The sequence below is a fragment of the Myxine glutinosa genome, chromosome 1 (genome assembly GCF_964187855.1).
Source record: "Myxine glutinosa chromosome 1, kmMyxGlut1.1, whole genome shotgun sequence".
Lineage (NCBI taxonomy): Eukaryota > Metazoa > Chordata > Myxini > Myxiniformes > Myxinidae > Myxine > Myxine glutinosa.
Genome location: NC_136261.1, coordinates 127,817,191 through 127,828,048, shown reverse-complemented (window position 1 = coordinate 127,828,048; position 10,858 = coordinate 127,817,191).

The following is a 10,858-nucleotide window of genomic DNA, read 5'->3' as shown; positions in this document are numbered from 1 at the left end:
ACAGAGAGCAAACCAAACTAAATGTCTGAGGTTTAAATAAGACAGGTTCCTCCAAGATCCTCTCTAACGATGTTCTAATCATTTGCACCTGAGCTGGTGCACCTGATTCTAATTTTAGGTATTTGAAGTCGTGATAAATGTAGGGATGTACTTACTTTTTCCACATGCGAAATTTGCATTTATGTTTATTTAATTTTTACAATGGACTACAAAATGTAAATGTTTCATGATATTTGTTGGATTACATCACCTTTATGAAGGTGTGAAAGCTGGAAGGTGTGAAAACATTTTGCTACCTCGGAGACATGCTGAATGGAGAATGTGGATCAGACACGGCCACGGTTGATAGTGAGATGTGCATGGAAGAGGTTTCGGGAACTGATTGGCGTGCTGATGAGGAGGGGAGTGTCGTTGAAGCTGAAGGGAAAGGTGTATGCTGTATGTGTGAGAAGTGTTATGATTTATGGGAGCGAGACATGGGTCATGAATGTAGAGCAGCAACGAAGGCTGGAAAGGGTGGAAATGCGAATGGTTCGGTGGATGTGCGGAGTATCGTTGAGAGAGAGGAAGACAAATGATGAATTGCGAAAGATGATGGGAATAGAGCCTGTGATGGATGCTGTGAAGAGAAACAGGTTGCGATGGTTTGGTCATGTGTTGAGGAAGGATGAAAGTGACTGGTTGAGAAGAATGATGGAAATGAATGTAAGGATGAAAGTGACTGGTTGAGAAGAGTGATGGAAATGAATGTCGAAGGAAGTAGAGGACGGCGAAGACCGAGAAAGACTTGGCTAAGATGGTGGAAGAAGAAATGCGGGCAAGGGGGTTAACAAGGAGAGATGCAGAAAATAGGGCAAAATGGAGAAGATTGTCATGGGGACCGCAAGGCTAACCCCCGCTCTAGCAGGGAAAATGGCCTTAAAATGCATTTTGTTGTTTGTTGTTGTATATCACCTTTATCTATCAATATTGTTGAAATGAAGATCAAATAGCTGTATGTTGAAATATGTTGAAAAAGTCAAAACTTTACATGGGGTGTACTTACTTTTTCACGTGACTGTACATACATATATACACACACTATAGTCCAAAATGTGAGCCACTGAATGTGTGTCCTGACAAATTAAGAAGGGAATGTGGAAGTGTGTGCTCATTCGAAAAGCTCCATAAAAACACGAGATTGTGTCCGGGTCTACATTGCGAGCACGATTCGAGTTAGGCGTTGTACTTTGCGTAAATTTATTGGTATAAACGTAATTGTTTTTGAGAACGTGGCAAACGAGAGCCATTGATCGAAGGTCAATTCTGCATTTCTCATCAGCACTCATTTCCCAACTTTTCTAATTTCTCATGACACTTAATTTTTGGAGAACATGCGAATTATGCCGTTTTGTGTGGAATGTAACTGATTATTACAAAGTCAGTCGTGTGTGGTTATTACTGGAATAACAGAAATTGATGAGCAGCGTGTGGGTGTGCAGCGTTGGTAGATTGATTGCCTGGTGGAAGAGTCAGAGCGAATATAATGCTGAGAGCTATTTTAAAAAAAAGAAGAAGATAAACATCTGAAATTCCATCACAGTGGTAACGTGTGACCAGAATAATGATCGCGTGCGCACAACACCTTAGTTACGCTAATGGATTCGCACAACTTCCACCGATGATGACGATGCAATTTGCGGTGAAAGACATTAACGATGCGCCTGATAAACGGTGATAATGCAGGTTCAGAATTAATGGGACAGCTGGGGTTCGTTTCCAAGATTATACATACCCAGTCGCATTGAGCAGTGTACCTGGACGATAACTAGCTATTAATACTAACTGTGAACACAATAATCTCCTGTGTATAATATTGTAGCACGTGCTGTGTATATTATATCTGCGCACGACAAGTCATGCTCCGATCGGTGAAGTGGGAGGGACAACGTGGAAGTGATGGTGAAAAAGAGGCGGGGCTTGTAGCTAGGGGGCGGGGCATACTAGTTAATAGAAAGTTTGCTCTTGCCTGGTCCCATTGGGGAGTAGGTAGCACACGTTCCATATTCGCTGGTGTTGCTCTCGTTTCGTGATGCGAATCACTTGGAATATCATTGCTGTTCTTCCTGCACCAGGGATTGCATTGTCGTTTGTGTTGGAATTCAATGGAAGCAGAGATTCTTTTTTCTGTCCGGATCTGTAAAATGTGCAGGGAATGTTTTGGAAGCCCTGCTGTGGAGTGGTTATAGCCTTTTCTAGTATAACTAACTATACGGTGGAGTTTGTGATGGGAATGAAGAAAGGATGCCATTTTAGACGTTTTCAAATGATATATGAACACTATTTGACCTTGACATTGTGTTTGATACAGAGATAACGGATTGCAGCAATGGACATAATTAACTTAATAATATACGAAATGACTGATATAATGATCATGTAATCCTTTGTAGGATGCAATACGAGTGGAATCCTCAACTCCATTTCCCAACCCCTTCATCCAATTCCGCGTCAGTCATGAATCTACGGAGGAATCTATGATCTCGAGTTATTGACAATATGTAAGCTTTGTTTTGTTCTTTTCTTCAAATGTTTTCTATTAAAAATGATATATGTATTGTCCTCATGCCGAGCTACTTGTGTATTGTGTTCAGGTTGCTGGTTTTGCTTCCAATCGCAATCACAACACAGTCCAGTCCTAAACCGTGATTTTTACAGCAGCAGTAAAAGATACCTGCGTCAGAGGGAAGGTTGAGTGACGTCACGTCAGGGTGCACGGTATTGTGGGTAAGACTAGGTAGGCAGTGGGTTGCGTCACACTTTAAAAACGGCGCCATTTTGAAGGATCGACTCGATGGCAGCAACGGTCTCTGCATCACATCGACTGCTGCGGCGGTTGAAATGCACGGTCCGTGTCGAGTTAAAAGGGTTTGAAATCTTCGTGATGAAGGCGAAGTTTGATGTCTTCGCTCATAAGGATTTCCATCCAAGCTCGTGAGGGGGGGGGGGGGGGGGGGTGGGAAGACGTGCAGTTTGAATTGATGAATCCAGGTGCATCATCTTTTCCAAATGCTGTTTGGTGCGCCTTGACTTGTTTCTGATACCTTAGCACTGGTAAATCCATTGTTTGGGATGCAATAAGACCGGTCCATTAATTGTTTCCGAGACTTGAAGACTGGCCTCATCCATTGTTTTTCTGATATTTCGAAGCCAAAAAATAAGGTTTTGCCAAACTGGGCCTCTCCACCTTTTCACCAAAAAATCCTTGCTAGAATTAGCAAAGCTTATGCTTGGGTTTAGAGTTGTCGTTATGGAATCGATAGGTGTTAAAAGCAAGGGCACGCATGAAAAAAGGAAGAAACCACACCGATGTGAACCAATCCAAATTGGAACATCATCAACAACAACAACAACAACACACGGAGCCAGAGCAAAGCAAACAAAGTAATTCGGAGTCAGTGAGGTTGTGATGCTTCCTACGTGACAAAAGAGCCAAGGCGGATGAGTCATGGATATTCGACTTCACTCCTACGCTCGGCCAGACCATCTATTGGAACGCCTCCTCATCCTCCCCCACCCCCCCCCCCTCACATCCGTACTGTGGCAATCCCTCGCTGGAGCCCCCCAGCCTCCATTTGGGCCAAATACTCTCTTAGACCCTCAGCTGGGCCAAGCCCTTTCATAGACCCCCCCCCCCTGCTGGGCCAAACCCTTTCTTAGACCCCCTGCTGGGCCAAACCCTTTCTTAGACCTCCCCTGCTGGGCCAAACCCTTTCTTAGACCCCCTGCTGGGCCAAACCCTTTCTTAGACCCCCTGCTGGGCCAAACCCTTTCTTAGACCCCCTGCTGGGCCAAACCCTTTTTTCGAACCCCCCCCCCCCCCCTCACATCCGTACTGTGGCAATCCCTCGCTGGAGCCCCCCAGCCTCCATTTGGGCCAAATACTCTCTTAGACCCTCAGCTGGGCCAAGCCCTTTCATAGACCCCCCCCCCCCCTGCTGGGCCAAACCCTTTCTTAGACCCCCTGCTGGGCCAAACCCTTTCTTAGACCTCCCCTGCTGGGCCAAACCCTTTCTTAGACCCCCTGCTGGGCCAAACCCTTTCTTAGACCCCCTGCTGGGCCAAACCCTTTCTTAGACCCCCTGCTGGGCCAAACCCTTTTTTCGAAACCCCCCCCCCCCCCCCCCCTGCTGGGCCAACTCCTTTCTTAGACCCACATTGAGCCATATCCTCTCTTTGGACTCCTCTGCACACTTTCCCCGCACCAACCCTCCCTCTTCCACCAGTTTCCAAAACGGACAGGAACCTCATTCTGCTGTGCGTAATCACTCCTACGCCATGTCTGTTTTCTCTTTGTCTCTGGGAGTGCGTGTGCGGGGCTCAGTGGGGCGTGTGTCCAATTTGGACTCACGGGTTCAAGGTTTGATTTCCAGCCGAATGGCAGCCTCACCTCCCACCAACGTAACAATATGGCTGCCTGTGTGAATGGGAAAGTCAATATATCACTTTGAAGCGATGGCTTTGAGATTAAATGCTGGCAGTTTCGTTTCATCCTGTTTCTCACCATCTTTGTGTTGTGCTGACCAACCACACCTCGCTTATCTATAATTAATTTTGTTCCTGTAATGCATCATTACAGTCAATCCTGGTTTCATCCTAATGGAATTAGCTACAATAGGCATCTTGATGGGAATCGCGGAGTTCCTAAAGCCAGGATTATACGCTGCTGTGGCAGTGCAAGGTTGCTCACATCTGAACAAGGATTTCTCATTTTCATTTCATGGAGATTTCCGTGATTGTCATTCAAGTCCAGGCTGTCTGCTGGGGAAGAAGAATTTTGGGAATCCTAATATGGCTGCGGGCTGGAAGGGTGGTCTACTGGTATGCACACTCACCTCTAAGCTGTCTAGCCTGCGTTCGAATCCTGACCCACCTATAAAATCACCTTCTGAAAAGGTGAGTAAATCACCTTCTGGAAAGTACCTGTTTACCAATAGATGAACAATCCGTTGAGTAAGTGGATTGAAAAAAATAGGTTGCTCTGTTGTGATCTTTTGTGACGTCATTTGTTGGAGAAAAAAACCCCCCAAAAACAAACAGAAGAGCTTGATTTAAATACTAGATTAGGTTTTGGCAACTTCGGTGAGTAAATGAGCAATTGTTGCCTTACCTTGGACTCTCACATTGATCTGTGTTACCATTCATTTTTACACCTCAACCATGCAAGGGCTCCACGAGACTTTTTTTCTTTTTTCTTTTTTTTTGTATACAGAGTCGAGGCTCGTGAAAGAGCTAACATTTATCAAACAAACAAATCAAACAAACAAGCAAACAAAGTATATAAAAAGGGGAGCGGTCGACAAGATGGGGAGAGAAGGGGAGGAAGCACACAAACACAACATTTGAGAGCAGGGACATCGGGAGATGTGTGGGAGGGAGAGGGCCTGGGGGGGAGGGCAGGATAGGTATAAAACGCAAGGACACCAACGACTTCCAGGAAAGAAGTCGGCACCTCAAAAAGTGGATTTGGGGTGAAATTAGTGGGGGTAGAAAAGATCAAGGTTTTCGATGGGGGAAGATAAGAGATGGTGGTGAACAGCCGTTTTAAAGACCTGGAGGGAGGAGTGGGATTGAAGGGAGTGGGGGAGTTTGTTCCAGAGGCGGGAGAAAAGAGGAATGAAAGAGTGAAGATGAGCAGAGAGTCTTGATTTTGGCAGTTTAACCATAAGAGGGTTGCAGGCAGATCTTGTGCGACCTGTAGGAATATTTGCGGGACAGAGCCCAGAGAGAGCTGGGGGAGCAAGGCCGGAGAGGAGTCGGTAGAAGACGGAAAGCTTGATTGGCGTCTGGATTTGGAAAGAATGGCGTCTGGATGAAGGTTTCTCATTATGTGGAGAAGTCACAAGTATGCAATAATGAAGTATTTGCATGATATGACAAAAGCGAAAATAACATTTTGTATCTCGCATGATGTGCTTTGCACAAATCATCACCTTCATGGTTGCCCATCATAGCCGAAGATTGCCTTTATTATCATGTGACATGCAAATAACATGGGAATGTCAATTTGTTTCATGTGGGACCTGCTGCCCAGACAACAACCACACTGAGATAGCAAGCAGCGTAACCTGGTGTCAAGGGACAGCCAAGAATACCAGACCACTTGTGATAATAGTTTCAGGCAGGAATTGGGAATTTGTTCAGGGTGCCAACGATGATTCCCCACCCTCATTGTGAGACACCAACGACCAGGACAGACACGGGTCTTACTGCTTAATGTCCTTCAGACGGATGAGCACGCATTGATAAGTCACCCTGGTTGTGAAACACCGGGATTTCTCTTAAACGACTGGACCCATGGACCATAAAACCCATGTCATTATGAAGATCTTTGTCTGAGGACTTCTGGGAATCTCATGACATTGTCAAAGAAAACTTCCGTCATTATTTACTTTGAATGATGTGTGTGTGTGTATATGTATCAGGAAGAAGATAATAATTGCATTAGGGTCTCATGGTCACTTGAGAGTTGCAATTGCGTGGTGTTTCTGCACATTTCACGTGATTGACTTACGGTGAGTTGTACAGGTGACCGTGGCGGACCATGGCATGTAGGAGGTGTTTCGATCGTGGTTTTTGTGAAATTGATGATTGCATGGGAGGGGAAAATGTTAAATATTCCTCTGTTTCGATGTGGGAATGCCCATTTGCTTGTATGAGTGTGAGGAGGGCAGGACAGTGTTTGGGTTAGGAGGGCCAAGATGGGACATTGGTGCCAGAGGAAGGTTGAGGCTTTGGGGAGGGGAATTGAGGACTTTTTGTGGAGGTGCGTCGGTTGAGGAGCTGTGACTGGATGATTAAGAAGGGGATTAAAATGGGGAGGGGATTGATGCCTTAGGGTTGGGAAGGGTAGAGTGAGGGTGGGGTTTTAATTGGGACAGCAAATTTGGGACAGACTTGGGAGGAGGACGTTGAGGCTTTGGGGAGGAAAATGTGAGGACTTTCAGGGTGAGAGGGTAGGGAGGGAGTTTTCAAGGCTTGGAGTAGGGAAGGGATTGATGGCTTAAGGTTGGGAGGGGGAAGACTTGGGAAGTGGAGGTTGAGGACTTGAGGTTTGATGACTTGAATTTGAAAAGAGTTGTTTGGGGGAGGGGAGGGGGCGGTGAGGGGGGTTGAGGTCTTGGTCACATCTTACATGGTTCCGATGTTCTGCAGGTCTGTGCTAGTAAAAGTTATTCATATTATTACTACTTCGTACAAGAAACACCTGCTGCAACAGCCTCTTCCTTCTCCTCAAACCTTGACAGGATTACAAACTGGTCAAACACTTGGAATATGTCTTTTAATCTTGAGAAATCCCACACTCTCTCTCTCCGAAAGGACCGTCCTGTAAATCCTTCCATCTATTTTCTCAACAACCGTCTCAGAGAGGTTCAGTCACTAAAACTCTTGGGTCTCACTATCTGCCATGATCTCTCTTGGGCAAGCCACATTTCAAAGTTGGCCTCCAAAGCTAGACGCCGACTGAGCATTCTCCGTTGTGCAAAGTCCTTCCCTGGCACACCTGAGTTCCTATCCACCTGCAAGGCTTTCATCCGTAGCTTGATGGTTCACTGGTCTCCACTCTGTGCTGGCTCACCTACCTCACATCTCACTCAGCTTGACATTGTGGAAAGCAAGGCTTTCAAGATTATTTATTGGAATCTCCCACGATGAAGCCGAGTCCATGGGCCTATCAATTCGCCATTGCTGACAGGTCAGTGGTCTTTCTGTCTTCTTCCACCTCATTTATGGTCTTGTGCTCTCTGCCCTCTCTGTGCTCTGTCCCCTCCCAGGTATCTGCAGGATGCACACGGTCCAGCAGCAACGCCCTCCTCATGAAAATGCCTAAATCCAGAATCGCTGCTCACCTCCTCATTTATTCCTCTTTTTCCCCTTCCACACTCTCTTTAATCGCATTCTTCCCTCAAGGTTTTCAAATTACCTGTTCACCATCACTTCGAGTCATCCTCCCTCCAAGCCATTATCTTTTCTGCAACCATTAAACCACTCCCCACCCCTTCCAAAATTTTGCTTATGGATCCATCTTGTCCACCCCTTGTATTCTCCGGCCTCCACCCCTCATCGTTACTTGCATCGCTTGTTTGTCCGTCCCAGTCTACCTTCTCACTCCGCCCTACTGTTGGCGTTTTCCCTTTCCCCTGCTGTGCCCTTTGTTACGTTGTGTCTTGATCTGTTCTGTGTCATAAATCTTCCACGAATTTTGACCTTGTATAAAAAAAAGAAAGAAGTTGTGAAAAATTCATGTAGTCATGTACCTTCCCACAGTAAAAATGCAGTAGATATGTGTTTAATCCAAATTCCAAGCTTAAATCGATTTTGAATTAGTAGGGCTGCAGATTGAGCATGAAAATGAGGGTGAAGTGGCAACTAGGAGACACTAGCTTCCTACCAGCTAATTTTGATATTTTTATAAAGTATGGGCCCTGACTACTTCACACACCAAAAATACCCAGAATACCCTTGGGGGAACATGTTCAAGTGACGTCATCAAGATGGCCTCCATTTTTATTAAGTCTGTATTTTATTTTTACATTGAGGGTCCCTGTGTCCTGATCTGTAATAAAATGATACTAGCATCTAGTATGATACGAGTATGTATGTATGTATATATATTCTTCACTAAGAGGACACTATGGGATCTCGCTCACACGCTCTTTCTAAACTATGTATGTATGTATGTATATATGAACCTGGTGTTGGCTTAGCGGTTAGGGTGCCGGCTTGGGATACCTAGGATCCTGGGTTCGAATCCCGATCGATCGCTGCATTAACACCAGGGGGGTTGACTCAGCCTGTCATCCTTCCGAGGTCGGCAAATTGAGTACCAGCTTGCTGGGATGAATGATCACGGTGTGTACCCCGATTTAGAATAGGTACACCGTATCCCTGCGTATCGTAAGAGGCAACCAAGGGTTGGCGTCAGGAAGGGCATCCGGCCATAAAAACATTGCCTCCAACAGGGAACCATGATTGTCATGGGGCCCACAAGGCTACCCCCCCCCCCCCCCCGCTCTAGCGGGGAAAATGGCCTTAAAACGATCATTCATTCATTCATTTCATTCATCTGATTTAAATATTCTATTTAATAATATTAATATTTAATGATATTTAAAAATAATACTATTAATTATATTTAATAATATTTAAAATAATATTTAAAAAACATTTAAATTAAACGCAGCTGATGCATTAAGATCAATTTCTTGGGTATTAGGGTATTCAGTTGGTTGTAATTTTTCTATGTCTCTGCGAATAATACTAACTGCACGGTTAAGTATTTGTGAATCAATTTTATAATCAGAACCATTGTAAGCACACTCTCACGAACTTCTGCTGGCTTCATATTCCTGCTGTAAATTTTATTCCTTTCTTTTTATTCTCTGGTTCTCCACAAATGAAACGGTGTTCATCCCAGGAAAAGGCTGGTGATGGTTTTTCTCTTGACAGTAAAACTACTATATAAACGGTTAGGTACCACGTCAGCACCTGTACACAATGCCAAACTTTACAATTTTGGCAACCATTTTGATGACGTCATTTAAGCATGTTCCCCCAGAGGTATTCTGGGTATTTTTGGTTTGTGAACTTGTCAAGGCCCCTACTTTATAAAAAATACCAAAAGTAGCTGGTAGGAAGCTGGTTGCCAGTTCCGCCATTTTAAAGGCACTTTTTGACAATAATCTGCAGCCCTATAGGCTCTCTGAAAAGAAGAAGAAGAATTAGAATAAATGACAGAGAAGGAGAATTACAAACCTGATGTTTTTTGTCAGTTTTGTAGCTTAGCAAGGCTGTCCAAGAGCTGCACAAATGTTGTTGGATGTGAAATCCTCTGCAGAAGACTGGTAGGTACTTTATATGTTTGGAAGTTTCTATGTTGGTAGTTTGGCTACGGATGAAAGCACAACATTACGCACATTTATTGGTTCTTGGTTTTGCATTTGCCATTTTTTTGCCCAAGTCCTTCACAAACCTGCTGTCAATGTTTGACATGCGGCCGAAGGTGGCACACGAATGTGGAATTTATTGGTTCATGGTTTGTTATTTGCCGGTTTTTTTGCCCAAGTCATTCACGAACCGACTGTCCATGTTTGACATTCAACTGAAGGTGGCACAAGGATGTGGAATTTATTTGTTCATGGTTTCGCATTTGCCGTTTCCGTATCGTCTGTTTGCATTCGGCCTCCCACGTTGTATGGCATGGATACCTTGCTGGTATGTGATAAAGGGGAAAAAACAAACAAACAGCAAAAAATTGTTTTGCAGAGCTGGAATTGGTTGACAGAATGCCAGACGAATTGTGGCAAGAGTTTGAAGACATCGTAAAAGAGGTCAAAACAACATTTAAAAAACGAGCAGAAAGAAGAGGGTTAATGGCTGTCAGAAGAAGCAAGAAATATTTCAGACAGAAGAAGAGAAATGAAAACCAAAGGTGCATCAAGAGAGGATATCAAGTGGAAAAATGCCAATTTCCATGACAAGCTAGGAAAGACAGAGATAAAAAAAAAAAGGCAAAGATATAAAAAGTGACAACAGAGTGGGGAAAAACAAGAGATCTTATAAAAAGAAAGAAAAAAAAAAAGATCAGAGCTCACACGACAGTTTGATGTGTCTACATAAGAGGACACTATGGGATCTCGCTCACACGCTCTTTCTAAACTATATATGAAGGAGAGCAATATGATGGCATTCTTCACACAAAAAGTATGAGCAAGGACCAATAGTGGTAGAATGTGAGGTACGGTACGAAGAGTCCTGAAAGCCGGCACATGGGGTGTCGATAAAATTCCAATATAACTTTGGAAGGGAAGAGGCAATC